General features: G+C 33.6%; 1 protein-coding gene across 1 annotated transcript in view; it reads left to right on the forward strand.

Moving 5' to 3' along the window:
- The window catches only part of LOC145270307 (uncharacterized), an 80,385-nt gene that overhangs the window by 17,625 nt on the left and 47,425 nt on the right, over positions 1–15,335 (forward strand). The window lies entirely within an intron of this gene.

Genomic DNA, 15,335 nt, shown 5'->3' on the forward strand with positions numbered 1-15,335 from the left:
ACTGATGGCAAGACCCTCAAGGCCAGACTGGTTGAACTTAGTGTGTCTTCTGTGCAAATCAATCAATGGATTGAATGCAGAACCTTTTATTCACTAGCTGTTGATCAACAATAGGGAAACCTTGGAGGTAGGCTTATGATCCCAGATGGAACTAGGTTCATGTTGGGCGATTTGAATCTTAGGTAAGCTGAGGTATACCGGAAGTCTAGATGGACAATATTTAGTGACTCAGAAAGCTGCTCATCCCAATGATATGCTTCTCCTCATCTCAAGGAGGAGATTTCCATCTTTCTTTCCCAAAAAGATGTAGCTCTGAACTTACTCAATTGTCTTTCGATCAACAATTATTGACGACTTGGCAGCGTGTTCGTGGATGTCTTTTAGAATGTCATTTAATTCCTGAGGAGAGTGTACGATCAGTACTATATAATCAGCGAAGATGAAATGTGACAAGTGTTTGCCATCAATTGTGACCCCCTACCCTCCCAGTTAATATCACATCCTATACACAGAGAGACAAACATCTGGATCTTCAAAAAACAAAAGTTATTGGCAAAAGTTAACATCCAAACATCCATCAGGACAACGGAATGGACACTTCGTAAACATAAGAAAGGAAGACCAAGAATGAGATAGTCCCACATAGCAGTAGATAACTCGGGATAGAGTTAGCTGGATAAAGTTCAGCAGAGGTTGCTCATTTAGTAATAAAACACTTATAGTTTTAATACCTTCATTTTCTTTCTTTATTATCGAATTTTATACACACACATACTCTATATATGTGTGTGTATTAAATTCAATAAAGAAAATATGAAGGTATTAAAATTATATATTAATATATATAGAGAGAGATTTATTCATTATTTAATAAAGGTATAGCAATGCGACGTATAGCATTTGACAAGAACCTGATAATAGTTTTGGCATTACACCTCTACACGTTGCTTAAAGAACTTTCTCCCACTGGATATTTTTTCAATTATCGAACTTTCATTTTATATTATATTTTTTTAATTGTATTTATTTTTACTTCTTCCTTTTGTCACTTAAGTTACATTTTTGCATTTCTGTATCCAATTTATTTCCCTATTTTTTAGATTCTTTATTCTCCTATATTTAATAACTATTATTATCTATCATTATCTTTACTCTATAATTCTTTCATTTTTACAACCACTTAGTATTTTATCCTCTTATTCTCCCACCTGTTTATCCTGTCTTAAAATCTTTGTACACTGCAGACCATATAATTCACCTCTGACATTCATCATCCTACTATTACTTCTAAAACTTATATTTCGTTTAAGTACTGCTACAATTTAAGACACTTCTAAAAATATACCGACATAACATAAATCCCTATTTCATATAAGACCCTTCCATACTTACAAGATAGCCACACATGTTTAAAAATCAATTTATTTCAACTAATTTACTCTATATTTTTATAGAGTTTAAACACTCGTGTAATCAACATTAAACCTACTATGACAGCTATGCTATATACCGACATTCATTACATAATACACTCTTTTTATGTCACATACAAAAACGGCCTGAATAGATTATTTTGCTCTGTATGTAACGATCTGCAGGTGTAGCCTCTTTATTACGTTACCTAGCATCTTCGCTACTCCTCTAATAAAAAGCATTAGGCTTTGAGTATTGTATATATATAAATATATATATATATATATATATATATATATATATATATATATATAATATGGTATATAGAGTTCTCATCCATCATTCTTATTGATGTATGCCCTAATTAGACAAATGAATAAATTCATAATAAATTTTGCATCTTTTTCGTATTCTCCGATACAATTTGTTCAGCTGTATAATCGAATAAGTCTCTTCTAAAAGAACTGATATTATTCTTCTCATTTATCTCTCCCGTGTATATATATATATATATATATATATATATATATATATATATATATATGTGTGTGTGTGTGTATATACATATATATATATGTGTGTGTATATATACATATATATATGTGTGTGTGTATGTATACATATATATATACATATATATATGTGTGTATATACATATATATATGTGTGTGTGTGTATATACGTATATACAGTGTGTCAGGTCATGTCATATGCTACTGGTATCATGTAACCCAGTACTCCCTGCCTCATGGTCGGATCACCGGCGACTAAACTGGTTCCCCCACCAGACTTGTTTGGTGAGTAGGGTGGCTAGTCTCCCTGAAGGATTAAAAACAAGACCTTCTAAAGGGCGAATGAACCCTTTTTCGGGGTCAAGGGCCAACTAGCACTATGTGTGTTTGTGTGTATGTGTGTGTTGGGGTGGAGAGGGCTCCCGTAAGCCGTGGTGAAGGCAACCTTTCTAGGAGAACCAAATCTCTGATTTAAAAAACCATAAAACCAGTACCCACATTAAGCTGGTCAGCAGTTTAATTTGTTGCTGGCTATCTTGCTATTGCTTGTTGCTGAATCTCAACATTTTTAACCGAGAGAGAGACTTAGCTGTCGTACAAAGCTAAGACTCTGTAACATCATCTGTGTATAGATACTCCCTCAGGCATTTGTCTATTAAAATGGTCCTGTGGCGATGGAAGTCATTTTTGGGCTCATGGACTTTAAGTCTCTGAGGAGTGGCACTCGTCTGACAAGACGTTGCAATCATCATATATATACATATATATATATGTATATACGTATACATACATATATATATGCATATATATGTATATATACATATATATCTGTATATATATATATGTATATGTATACATATATATTTATGTATATATATATACATTTATATATGGATGTATATATGTATATACATGTATATATGTATATATATACATGTATATATGCATATATACATGTATATATGTATATATACATGTATATATGCATATATACATGTATATATACATATACAGTGATGATCATATTTATTGGCACGGTAAAATAAAAGTTAAATTTTGTCTAATAAATTCTAAAAAAGGGATTAAATTAAAGAAAATAACAAAGTATATTATGTATTTTAACTGGCCTTTCCGATGCAGCAATCGGATTTTAGAAAAAATAAATAACAAAGGAACAACAAACATAATTGCAAAAAACCCTTGTTCAAAATTATTGGCACGGCTTTGTTTTTCTTTTAGTATCAGTATAATATCAATCAATTTCCGGTTTACGTGCTTTCTGAACTTTTTTATAGCCATATTATGCTTGTTTAACGCTCATTCAGTGAATAATTTTTTTCAGATAATTTTTAGATAGCGATTTATTTAAACTATTATAAGTGACTAAATTATAATTTTCAATCGCCATGGTTAAAACTAAGGAACACAGCGAAGACGTCAGGAAGCTTGTTGTAGCATGCCATACCAATGGGGAGGGCTATGATTAGATTTCAAAGAAGCTAAACCTTCCCAAATCCACTGTTAGAGCCATAATAAACAAGTTCAAATCGCAAGGCCACGTTATGAGTTTAGAGGGTAGAGGGAGAAAAAGGATGCTTTCCCCAAGAGATGAACGCAAAATTGTTCGACAAGTAAAACAAAACCCAAGGATCTCTGTTGGGGAGATTGTTGATGAACAGAGCACCTCTGGAGTGAATGTATCTCGACATACAGTTGGTAGAGTTTTGAAGAGAGCTGATTTAAAAGCATGTCGTCCGAGAAAGACTCCCTTATTGAAGCCTATGCACCTGAAAGCAAGGCTAGCCTTTGCAAAACGTCATATTGATAAAGATGTTGCATTCTAGAAACGTGTTCTATGGACTGACGAAACGAAAATAGAGTTATTTGGCCATAATAAAGTGTCTTATATTTACAGAAAATCTGGCGAAGCTTTCCTGCCTAAGAACACCATACCCACAGTGAAGCATGGTGGAGGCAGTTTGATGTTTTTGGAATCCTTTGCTGCCTCTGGACCAGGGCGACTTGTTAAGGTCACAGGTAGCATAAAAAAGGAAGATTATGTTAAAATATTGGATGAAAACCTGCAAGACTCTGCTAAAGAGCTCTCACTTGGTCGTCGTTGGTGGTTCATGCAAGATAATGACCCAAAGCATTCGGCTAAACTGACTAAGAAATGGCTTGAGGACAATCATATTAATGTTTTGGAGTGGCCATCACAAAGCCCAGACCTTAATCCAATTGAAAATTTATGGAGAACATTAAAATTGAGGGTAATGCAAAGGAAGCCTAAGAATCTTATTCAATTGGAGGATTATTGTCAGGAAGAGTGGGCTAAAATTACTACTGAAGAGTGCAACAACTTGGTTGTAAACTATGAAAAGCGACTGAGGAAGGTAATCAAGGCCAAAGGCTATACAATTGATTATTAAATAAATCGTGCCAATAATTTTAAACAAGTTTTTTGCAATTATGTTTGTTGTTCCTTTGTTATTTATTTTTTCTAAAATCCGATTGCTGCATCGGAAAGGCCAGTTAAAAATACATAATATATAATATACTTTTTTATTTTCTTTAATTTAATCCCTTTTTTAGAATTTATTAGACAAAATTTAACTTTTATTTTACCGTGCCAATAAATATGATCATCACTGTATATGTATATATATACATGTATATATATATATATATGTATACATATACATGTATATATACATATATATGTATATATATACATGTATATATATATATATGTATACATATACATGTATATATATATATGTATATATATACATATATACATACATATATGTATGAACAAATGTAAAAAAGAAAGCACAAGATAAGTGGATAGTCCTTAATTCGCAGAGTTTTGAAGAAATACTCTCCTTCTCATCAGAGGGCAGGAATTAGCAAAATGCAGGATCGGATTTTGCATATAAAAGTATTTAATTAAACTACAAGTAAGTCAAAGATCTTATTTGGTTAAAAAAGGGTGAGGTAAGGGGAACAGGAGGCAAAAGAAAAATGATAAAAAGATTTCACATGAATGAATAGTCCGGTGAAGGGTAAAAATCCAAAAATGGTAAAATCCAAAACGGTCGAATTTAAAATTCAATCCAATGGGTAAATTCCAAATGGTCCAAAATCATCCAAAAGGCAGAGTTCCTTGGAAAAAAGCGCAAATGGAATGAATTCCAAATCATTTAAAGAAAAGCAATAGAGATAATATTTAAAACACGTCTGTCAAGGCTGGATGAATCCAAAAAAATTCATACATATATGCATATATACATGTATATATACATACATATATGTAAATATACATGTATATATGCATATATCTATACATATATATGTATATATATACATATATATATGTATATATATGCATATATATATATATGTATATATGCATATATATGTATATGGCTATATATATGTATATGCATATATATATATATGGCTATTGTAATATCACATTTTCTAATTTTATTGTAATTTTTCAATAGTTTGGCAAATTTTTTTATTATGTATTTTCATGTAGACTGTTTGACTATTGTTCAGTTGAATAACATCGATAGTTTGAAAATAAAATTGTTTGATCACCGTATAACTCTGTTCTTTTATTAAACAAAAAATAATTTAAATGCGGTTATATTTGTTAATGTTTATATAAATAAATAATAGTGATTTATAATTTGTTATACATGTATATAAGACAAATGATTGCATTATAAATTAGTTTATTTTCAGTTATTCCTGCTTGAACGCTTTTATTGAATTTCAATGGATCATCATTTTTGTTAAACAATATTGTATAGAAAATTACTGCCTGATGAAACAGATATTGACAACAATAAACAAACAATACAAATTAGATACAATAAATTGAATTTCGTTTCTTTTTCGTTTTCAGATATTCCTGCTTGAACGCTTTTATTGAATTTAAATGGACCATCATGTTCGTTGAACATTATTATATAGAAAATTACTGTATCATGTTGAAGATAGCAGATATCTGTACAAAAATAAAATTATTTCCTATATTACTAATAAATAATACAGTGGAATAATAACAAAAGCTCATATACCACATGTTTGTGAAATATGTGTTTAATGTTCCAAGGAATATGAATTTATGAAGACAATCACAAATTGCAGTAAAGTAGAAATATACCTTACAGACATAACACTTTCTAAATGAGATATTCTTGCGAAGTAGGTGGCGCTTCTCAAGTTTGCTGGAACATTTTTGCTCTCACAATGTTGCTCTCCCAAAAGATAAGGCCATCAAGCCAGAAATTGTGATATGGAACAAGCCTGAAAAACTGCGGTCATTATTGACGTTGCCGACCCAAATGATTATGGCCTTAATAGAACTGAATGAGAAAAGGTGACCAAGTATTAGGACCTAAAGAATGATAAAGAGATAGACATTATACGGTTTGTAATAAGAGCAACTGGCCTAGTGAAAAAGAACTTAAAGAAATACTTGGAAGCCATCCCTGGAAGACCAAACTGTAAGGAAATACAGATTACAGCCATAAAGCGAAAAATCACAGTAAGACATATGAGAACTCATACTCCGGAAAAAGCCATATTATTGCAAAGTGTGTAGATGTTTTCGTTCTAATAATCATCGTTTGTGAGTCATATGAGAATTCTCACTAGTTCTAGTTCTGAGAAACCAAGATTAATCATGTATATGAGAATTCAGGCTGGAGAAAAGCCATATTCTTGTGAAGTGTGTGGATATTCTTGTTCATATAAATCACATTTAATGGCACATATAAGAACTCACATTGGAGAAAAGCCACATTCTTGTGAAACCTGTGGATATTCTTTCCCTGCAAAATCATATTTAATTCAACATATGAGAACACATACTGGGGAAAAGCCACATTCTTGTGAAGTGTGTGGATTTTCTTGTTCTCGAAAATCATCGTTAGTAAGACATATGAGAACTCACACTGGTGAAAAGCCACATTCTTGTGAAGTGTGCGGATATTCTTTTTCTGAAAAATCAAATTTAGTGGCACATATGCGAACTCACACTGGGGAAAAGCCACATTCTTGTGAAGTATGCGGATATTCTTGTTCTGATAAATCAAATTTAGTGGCACATATGAGAACTCACACTGGTGAAAAGCCACATTCTTGTGAAGTGTGTGGATATTCTTTTTCTCGAAAAGCACATTTACTGACACATATGGGAACACACATTGGGGAATGAACTTGAATGCATACTAGACATTATCCTCGAGTGTCAAAGGTTTTTCTGTACAAGGATTTGTGAGACAATCTTGCAAGTAAACCCTGATCAAATACTAAAAATTACATAGTATTCACAGCCCAAGTAAGATTTCCTTTCTATGGCTAACCCACATTAGCTTTTATGAGAGATGATTTACCTTTTCCAAGTAATAACTCAAAGCGAGATCCTCCACCAGACTAGGTAAATTCTAGTCCTGGAGATCAATAAGACCAAGAGAGCAAAGCAAAACATATACTACAACATATAAAAATGGTTATTTATTTTTAGTAATAGAGAAGTATCTGGTTTAGGTCCCAGGCGCGATGATAAAAATTATGCTCTCAATATCTTTATTTTATTTTTCAAAAATCTTTTCATCTGTTTACATTACAAACGATTTTTTAAATTTTTATTTTGTACTCAAAGTATACATGAAAAACTTTATTTATATATTTAAATCACCTTAGAGTCTACTTGAGAGAATGGGAAAAGAAATAAATAATTATGCATATAGATATGTGCCCAACTACATGCACACAAACATAGACACATAAAATCTTGCTAGTGTATTATCCCACTAATGGTCAAATCAACGAGCGAGATCCGAGTTATTTTTTTGGAGGAACGCATGCAAACTGGATCTTATGAGTTTTTATTTTTTTTATTTTTATTAAATTTTATTTTCCAGAAATCTACTTCCCAAACATTACAAAGAGATTTGAGGGGAGGGGCGTAAATGGATGGTGACATGTTATGCTAATAAGACTAAGCTGCATTTCTTTAACAATTACAAGAAACTTCTCCAATCACAGATATCCATGAAAAACACCTTAGACTTCTTCCTTCGAACTCCGCAGCTTAACATTCGCAGGACGTAGGAACTGGAATAAATACATGGAGGACATTGTAAAGGCTGCTGCAATGGAGGTGGGCTCCCTCTACTGTGCTAGAAAACTCACACCTGAGAGTATTCTGTACCTTTTAAGGCTACGATTTGCCCATGTATGTTGTATTGTTGCAACAACTTGGCTGGTGCATCTACCACCAGCTTCTCTTCCTTGGATAGGGTTCAAATATGGCTCTCCAATCTAGTAGGTCCCAATTTTCAACTAGGTTCTAACACCTCTCCCATCGTCTGTTTTACAGGTAAGTTAATGAAATGTGATTTTATGAACTCATTGCTCTTGTGCTTCCTCGACGTATATACCCCCACAAACTCGCCTGGCAAGAAAATCAAAGTTAAAATTTGGAATTCTTTTCCTGCTTCTTGCTTCCGAAACTGTATTGATATGCAGAAATTCAAATGCAGCGAAAACCAACATCTTAATCATTCTTAAGCATGATCCCAATTAGTAACTTCAGAGAAGTACCTGGTTTAGGTCCCAGGCGCGAGGATAAAAATGCACTATTATTCCTACTTCAAACTAAACTTCTGAACGATAAATATTACAAATCTTATTATTTTTTTCTATATCCTGTTCTATCTACTGTCATATTACTCTTTGTTTCCAGATTTCCGTCTCTCAAGTCAGAAAAATATGTGTTTGCTACGATTTATTAGTTTTGGAAAACGAGTTTGTATTAGAAAAGAAGTTGAAACTTATTCTTCCAGTAAAATACAAAAATAAATTAACAGTCAAACCTTGAAAAGAATGCAACGTCTCCAAGTGGAATGATATGCAGACGTTCAAATGCAACATAAACCAACATCTTAATCTTTCTTAAGCATGGTCCAAATTAGTAGCCTCTTATGTCCAAGTCGTAATTTGGCTTGTTTGGGGTGAAGGTGACTTTAAAAAAATGGACCAGTTTACCAGCACAGAAATAATCTCAGTGGCTAATATTTATTAAATGTAAACCTCTTGGCAGAAAATTAAAAACCATCGATGCAGTGGAATATATATATATATATATATATATATATATATATATATATGTTCAGAATGTGAGACATGATACAATTATTTACACAATCAAGCAACGTCACAAGAGACATGACAGGCAAAAAACTAGAAGTCCAAGACTTAAGTTTCGCCCTCATTTAGGCTCATCGGTTGAACACATCCGAACTCAGCATTCTCTACCAGTTGGGCAACCGGGCACACACAAGAAAGTCTGTTAAGAAACAGATCAAGCAGCCTGCGTCAAAATCCGAATATGTGTAAAAAAAAGCATGGATACGGGGGTGTAAATGAATGATGGGAGAAATAAGACTAAAAAAGAAAGACAAGGATCGTGACAGAGACGAAATTACATTTTTAATCTTGGAAAAGATGTGAAGAACGTTCTATATTGGATGGGTAATGCCATAACTGTAACCAGGAAGAAATAAATGTCGTTGTACAACCAAAAAGCAAGTCGAAGTTATGTTCTGTTTGTAAGCTGAACGTCAAAAAATTATTTTTGCACCAAACTAATCTATACTAATGTAAACATTATATAAATATAATTTTACTGCTATATTTTGTTCTATCCATACTTCTACTAGAATGTATTTATGTATTCCGTAATAAGTAACATATAATAAGCATATATCATATCTCAACACATGATTATATACATGTATATATATATTTATATAGATATTTATATTTATATATAAATAAACATATATTTATATATATTGATATATATATATATTATATGTATATATTTATATATATAGTTATATATATATATATATTTATATATATATTTATATATATGTGTTAGAGAAGAGAGAGAGAGGGGAGAGGTGAATTATAGTGTAGACACGTTTATTGGAAGTAAAAGATCAACTGATTTGATTGCGTGTGAGTCATGTGATCAGATTAGCTGAATCGGAGATTTGATTTGAACTCAGAAGATAACGGACGGCTTCCCGTTGTCTCCTCCTCTTCACTGGGGGGACGAATGCTGACCTGTGTAGAAGAAGAACCCACACAGGCCGATTTCACTTTCCACCTTCTGCAGAACATCTGAGAAAAGTGAAATAAACTATAGAACTAATTCCTTGTCTTGGAGTGATTTAATCTTCATCCAAAAACAGGTATAAAGTCTCCCTCCAGGACGAGAAAATTCCAGATGGTCCAACATCGAAGAAGCAGAGGTAGGTTCTGAAAATGCATGCCACTCACACACGATTTCCTTTATGATACAACATAAATATATAATATAACACATCATCTCTTCTAATCCATTATTAGAGATGACGCAACAAACACTCAACCCTTTATCATAGAGCAACAACACTCAATTTGGTATCCGTTGACCAGTTCGCACACACGCTGTGATCCCGAACCTGGGCTGAAAATAGCAAACGCTCATTTGGTGTCGTAAGTGTGAAAAAAAAGAAAAATCTCGAACCTGGTGGTTACCATAAATATATATATATATATTTATATATATATATATATATATATATATATATATATATATATATATATATATATATATATATAGACACGACGAAAAGAAAGAAGAAAAATATTTAACACTACACATAAAAAAAGGAAAAGATAAAGAAAATTAAAGAAAAAAAACAACAACGTAGGGTCCTTTCATTGAACAACGATGAAAAAAATATAGACACAACGGAAAAAAGACATTAAATTATGTATAGTTAGATATTATATGCTAAATTAAGAGAAATAAAAAAAACAGATAGCTAAATCGACATACTGATAACAGATTGGTGGAAAACAAAAAGAAAAAAGAAAAGAAGAAAAAGAACATATAAACTTTAGTTACAGAGTTGAATGAAGTGAAGAGAAACACATCAATCAATTTGTTTGTTTGTTAAGAAACAATGGATACTTTCTGCTAATGACGAATTGTTTTTTTTTCACTAATTGTACGTTTGTTTTACGTGAAAATTTTTTTTCTGGTGTGGGAAAATATTTTTGCATTCAAACTGTTTTATGAAATGGTAAAATGTGTTTTTTTAGATTAAAAAAACAAGAAAAAACAGGTGTTGTCATAGGGTGATGGGATTCTGTGATTTCGAGTAGGATCAACATGGAAAATCCATGGATGAAATCCTGATATTTTTCGCTGAGCTATATGCCTTGAAATGCAGTCGCGGTTACCGACCTGGGAAAAAAGTTTTTTCCGATATAGCAAAGCGAAATGTGTTTCTGTCCAGCGTCAGGGAGCAATTGGAGTTCCCCTGACGTGGCGTAAGTGGCAGTAGAGAAAATGGCAGAAAAATAAATAAAAGTCACTCGGATAAGTAAAAGGTGATATTTTTTTGCAGAAAACCCCAAGTGCTGGGTGACGTGGACAAATTTAGTTTCCATCTATTGTTATTTTGTTTTATGAAGGATTGTCTGAAAATTTTAAGTGAGTCGGTTTTTTTTTGTTTTTGGAAACGACTATGTATTTTAATGGTAAATGTCTATGTATTTTTTGTAAACAACTGTGATTTAAAAATAATTATTTGTTATTTTTGAGATTCTGTGAGGTGGGCAAATGTTATATAACCTGACCTCAAAATGTGCTGACGTGGACAATTTAGGATTTCCACGAATCTATGTTTTGTTATTTGTAACGTTTTATTGGTGAGATGAGACTTTGTGAATGATTATAAGAATTTTTTTAAATTTATATTTTCATGCGATTGATGTTTTCTCACATCAGAATTGTGCAGGTTTTTTCTTGTTCTTGGACATGTATTTTTGTTTTTCGCAGAAGGTGGAGGAGTGAATTCTTGCCTTATGGGATTTATTCAGATAATGATTAATTTATAAGTAAGAACATGTTGTTAATTAATTAATAATGATAGTAATAATAATGATAAAATGTTAAAAAAGAGAAAGAAATAAGATTTAAGCAGTGTAGGAGAAAAAGGATACACTACTGGGTTGAATAAGGGGTCAACTAGTTCTTAAGTTTGGAAGAGTCAAAGGTTCAGTCGATATTTATTCTAATTTTCGAAATGGTTGTAGAATTTTTATTTTTTTGTCGTTTTTCGTGGGATTTTTCTCCGGATGCGTAATTCGGCGGGAGACATAGGAAAATACTCTCGTAATATTATAAGAAAAATCTTTTATCTCGTATGAGGCATGTGCTTGTGGAAATACGTTATAGCGTGACGAGCGATATCGTGATCTGTGCATGATCCTAAGATGCGAGATGAAGGCCATTGGGTTACAGAGAGTTGTTGACCTTCGAGGGCACAAGGATTTGCGTCACATGGATTTGTAGATGTAATTTTCTTTATTTGATTGATGCTTTACTGAATAATGGTATGAGCTTAGGATTCCCTTAGTAAAAGTGGGTAGTAAAAAAATGTATGTCTTCGTCATACATTTTTATAAATAAGGGGGAAAGGAATGTTAGAGAATGGAGAGAGAGAGAGAGAGAGAGGTGAATTATAGTGTAGACACGTTGACCGGAAGTAAAAGATCAGCTAATTTGATTGCGTGTGAGTCATGTGATCAGATTATCTGAATCGTTGAGATTTGGTTTGGACTCAGAAGACAACGGACGGCTTCCCGTTGTCTCCTCCTTTTCACTGGGGGGGGACGAACTCTTACGTGTGTAGAAGAAGAACCCACACAGGCCAATTTCACTTTCCAACTTCTGCAGGACATCTGGAAAAGTGAAATAAACTATAGAACAAATTCCTTGTCTTGGAGTGATTTAATCTTCATCCAAAAACAGGTATCAAGTTTCCCTCCAGGACGAGAAATTCCAGGTGGTCCAATATCGAAGAAGCAGAGGTAGGTTCTGAAAATACATGTCACTCACACACGATTCCCTTTATGATACAACCTAAATATATGATGCAACAAACACTCAACACTTTATTATAGAGCAACAAGGTAACACAAAGATGTTTTCTGTTTAAAAAAATAGAAAAGATTATTTATTTTGTTGAACTATTTGTTTTCTTTGTGTTTTTTTGTATTAAAGTTATGAAATATTCAATGGTTTACTTTTGTTTTTACTTATTATAATTAAAATAATGCTGTGTATTAATGATGGATTTTTTGTAGTTCGTTCATTTTTACGTGTAATTGATTCGTATATTCTTTATATATAGAAAGTCAATTAAATAGAAATATCATTTTTATTGAAGGGAGGACAGCAACGCATGAGATGCAGTTACACAAGTCATGATATGAGTTCCATTTTTTATTATTCTCAAAAACCGCCTAAACGGAAGTGGGTCTATATTTAAAACTCTGTTCGTTAGAGAGTTCGCTAAGGGGAGAAAACTGTTCATACTATCACACCTCCTTCTTTAAATAATTCGATAAAAAGATGGAAAAGGGAAAATCGGTATAAACCGATGAGCCAAAATCAAAGATAAATAAGAAAAGTCAATCAGTAATTGTTTCATCTCTAAATCTTTTTGGGGGTCTGATAATACGTCCAGATCTGGTGGTTGTATGGTTGTCTGAGTCTGTTACCCCATAGGTTATTTGTTTACCAGGTGACTGTTGTCATTGTGTGTTGTATATTTCTATACTGGACGAACAGTCTCTGGCAGGCTCCTGAGAAACCCCAGTGGAGTGTACCTCTGGACGTGATGTGCTTCTAGAGGAGCCTACTTTAAGGTGCTGACGATTTCGACGTAGTTTTTCCAGAAGGGTTTCTATTATGTACAACCTCGGTTCTCGGCCCATTTGTGTAACAAGTGCAGGGAACAACTTGTCTGCTTCTTTATCTAACACACGTACAGTTTTTCAGATGTGCAGTCTGGGCAGATATTTTGCATGTTAATCGTGGCACATCTGATTTTCTTGCTTCTGATACAGCCGTGCTATTATTTTCTCTTTGTTAGCGTTCTGGTTGGTGCGTTTGACTGGGATGTTCCCAGCTAGCTTCCTTTAGTATAGGAATAACCCTGCTGAGTGAATCGCATGATCTAGAGGAGTCGAACGCAGCCATATTAATACTATGTCCAAGTCAGGACCACTTGAAGCAGTTTTTTAATGCAGATTTCCCTGTCTGGATATAGCGTTCTGCGAAGCCATTTTACTGCGTGAACCTGGGTGAAGACGTGTAATTTTCAAAGACCCATTCTTTTGCGAATTGCTTGAAATAATAGAGCTGAAGTGTAGACCATTGTCACTTATCAATCTCTGAAATTCCTTGTTCTCCAAATATCTGCTTTGTATTTTTGATGACGTCATGACTGGGGAACTCCTTTAGATATCCTACAACCCAGCCAGCCTGAATGATCGGCCCATCATCGGCCCATTACATAACCGACGATCAGCCGACAAACACTGTAATGGGCCGATGATGGGCCGATCATTCAGGCTGGCTGGGAAATGGGAACTTGGAATAATAGTCCACAATGAGTATAAAGTTGAAATAAGTCAATGGGCATTATCTGCTATGGCCTCACCGGAATCTCGTGGGGCATCAGGGGTTCAGCACTCTGCGTTTTTGGTGCTGCTGACAAATGGTACATTGTTGTACCATGTTGTCTTTGTTAATCTTGTGCCAATAAAAAAAAAAAAACTTTTTGCTCGGAGTTTACATTTATCCATCCCCTGATGTCCATAATGTATTTTCTGTAATACTTCTTGTTGCATTGATTTAGTTATTATTATTCGGTTTGATTTTAATAATATGCCTTTTTCGATATGGCCAATAAGGTCTTATATTTTTGTCAACTTCTCTGAGTGTGTCGGGCGATCCTCTAAAAATAATCTCCCTCAATTCCCATGGTGTGGATCCTCATTTGTTGCTTGATTTAACTGGTCCAGTTTTCGGGTTGAAAATTGTACAAAATCTACCCTCATGTCCAAGTCAATAGCTTCTTTAGCTTTTTTGTTTGGTAACCTTGAGAATCCATCCAGCAGTGCCATGTCTTTCCCAGGGCGATATACGATTTTCATGTAATATCCCTGCAAACGGAACAGCATGCGTTGAGAGTTGAGCTGCAACCAATTTTTTTAAGTTGATCATTTCCAGAGGCTTATGATCACTTTGCACCTGGAACGCACTTCCATAGATATAAGTCCGGAATCGTCCACGGCCAAAACCAACTGTAGTGAGCTCTCGCTTTATGTTGGGATATCGTTGCTCAGTTTCTGTTAAATATTTGGATGCAAATGCTATGGGCTTACGTTCTTGAAGAAGAGCAGCACCAAGCGCTCTACTCGATGCATCGAACCGGATAACCGTTTGCTTTGAAGGGTCAAAGTATGACAGAAGCA

This window comes from Euprymna scolopes, chromosome 46, assembly GCF_053919585.1.
Source record: "Euprymna scolopes isolate OS-2025 chromosome 46, ASM5391958v1, whole genome shotgun sequence".
Taxonomy (NCBI): domain Eukaryota; kingdom Metazoa; phylum Mollusca; class Cephalopoda; order Sepiida; family Sepiolidae; genus Euprymna; species Euprymna scolopes.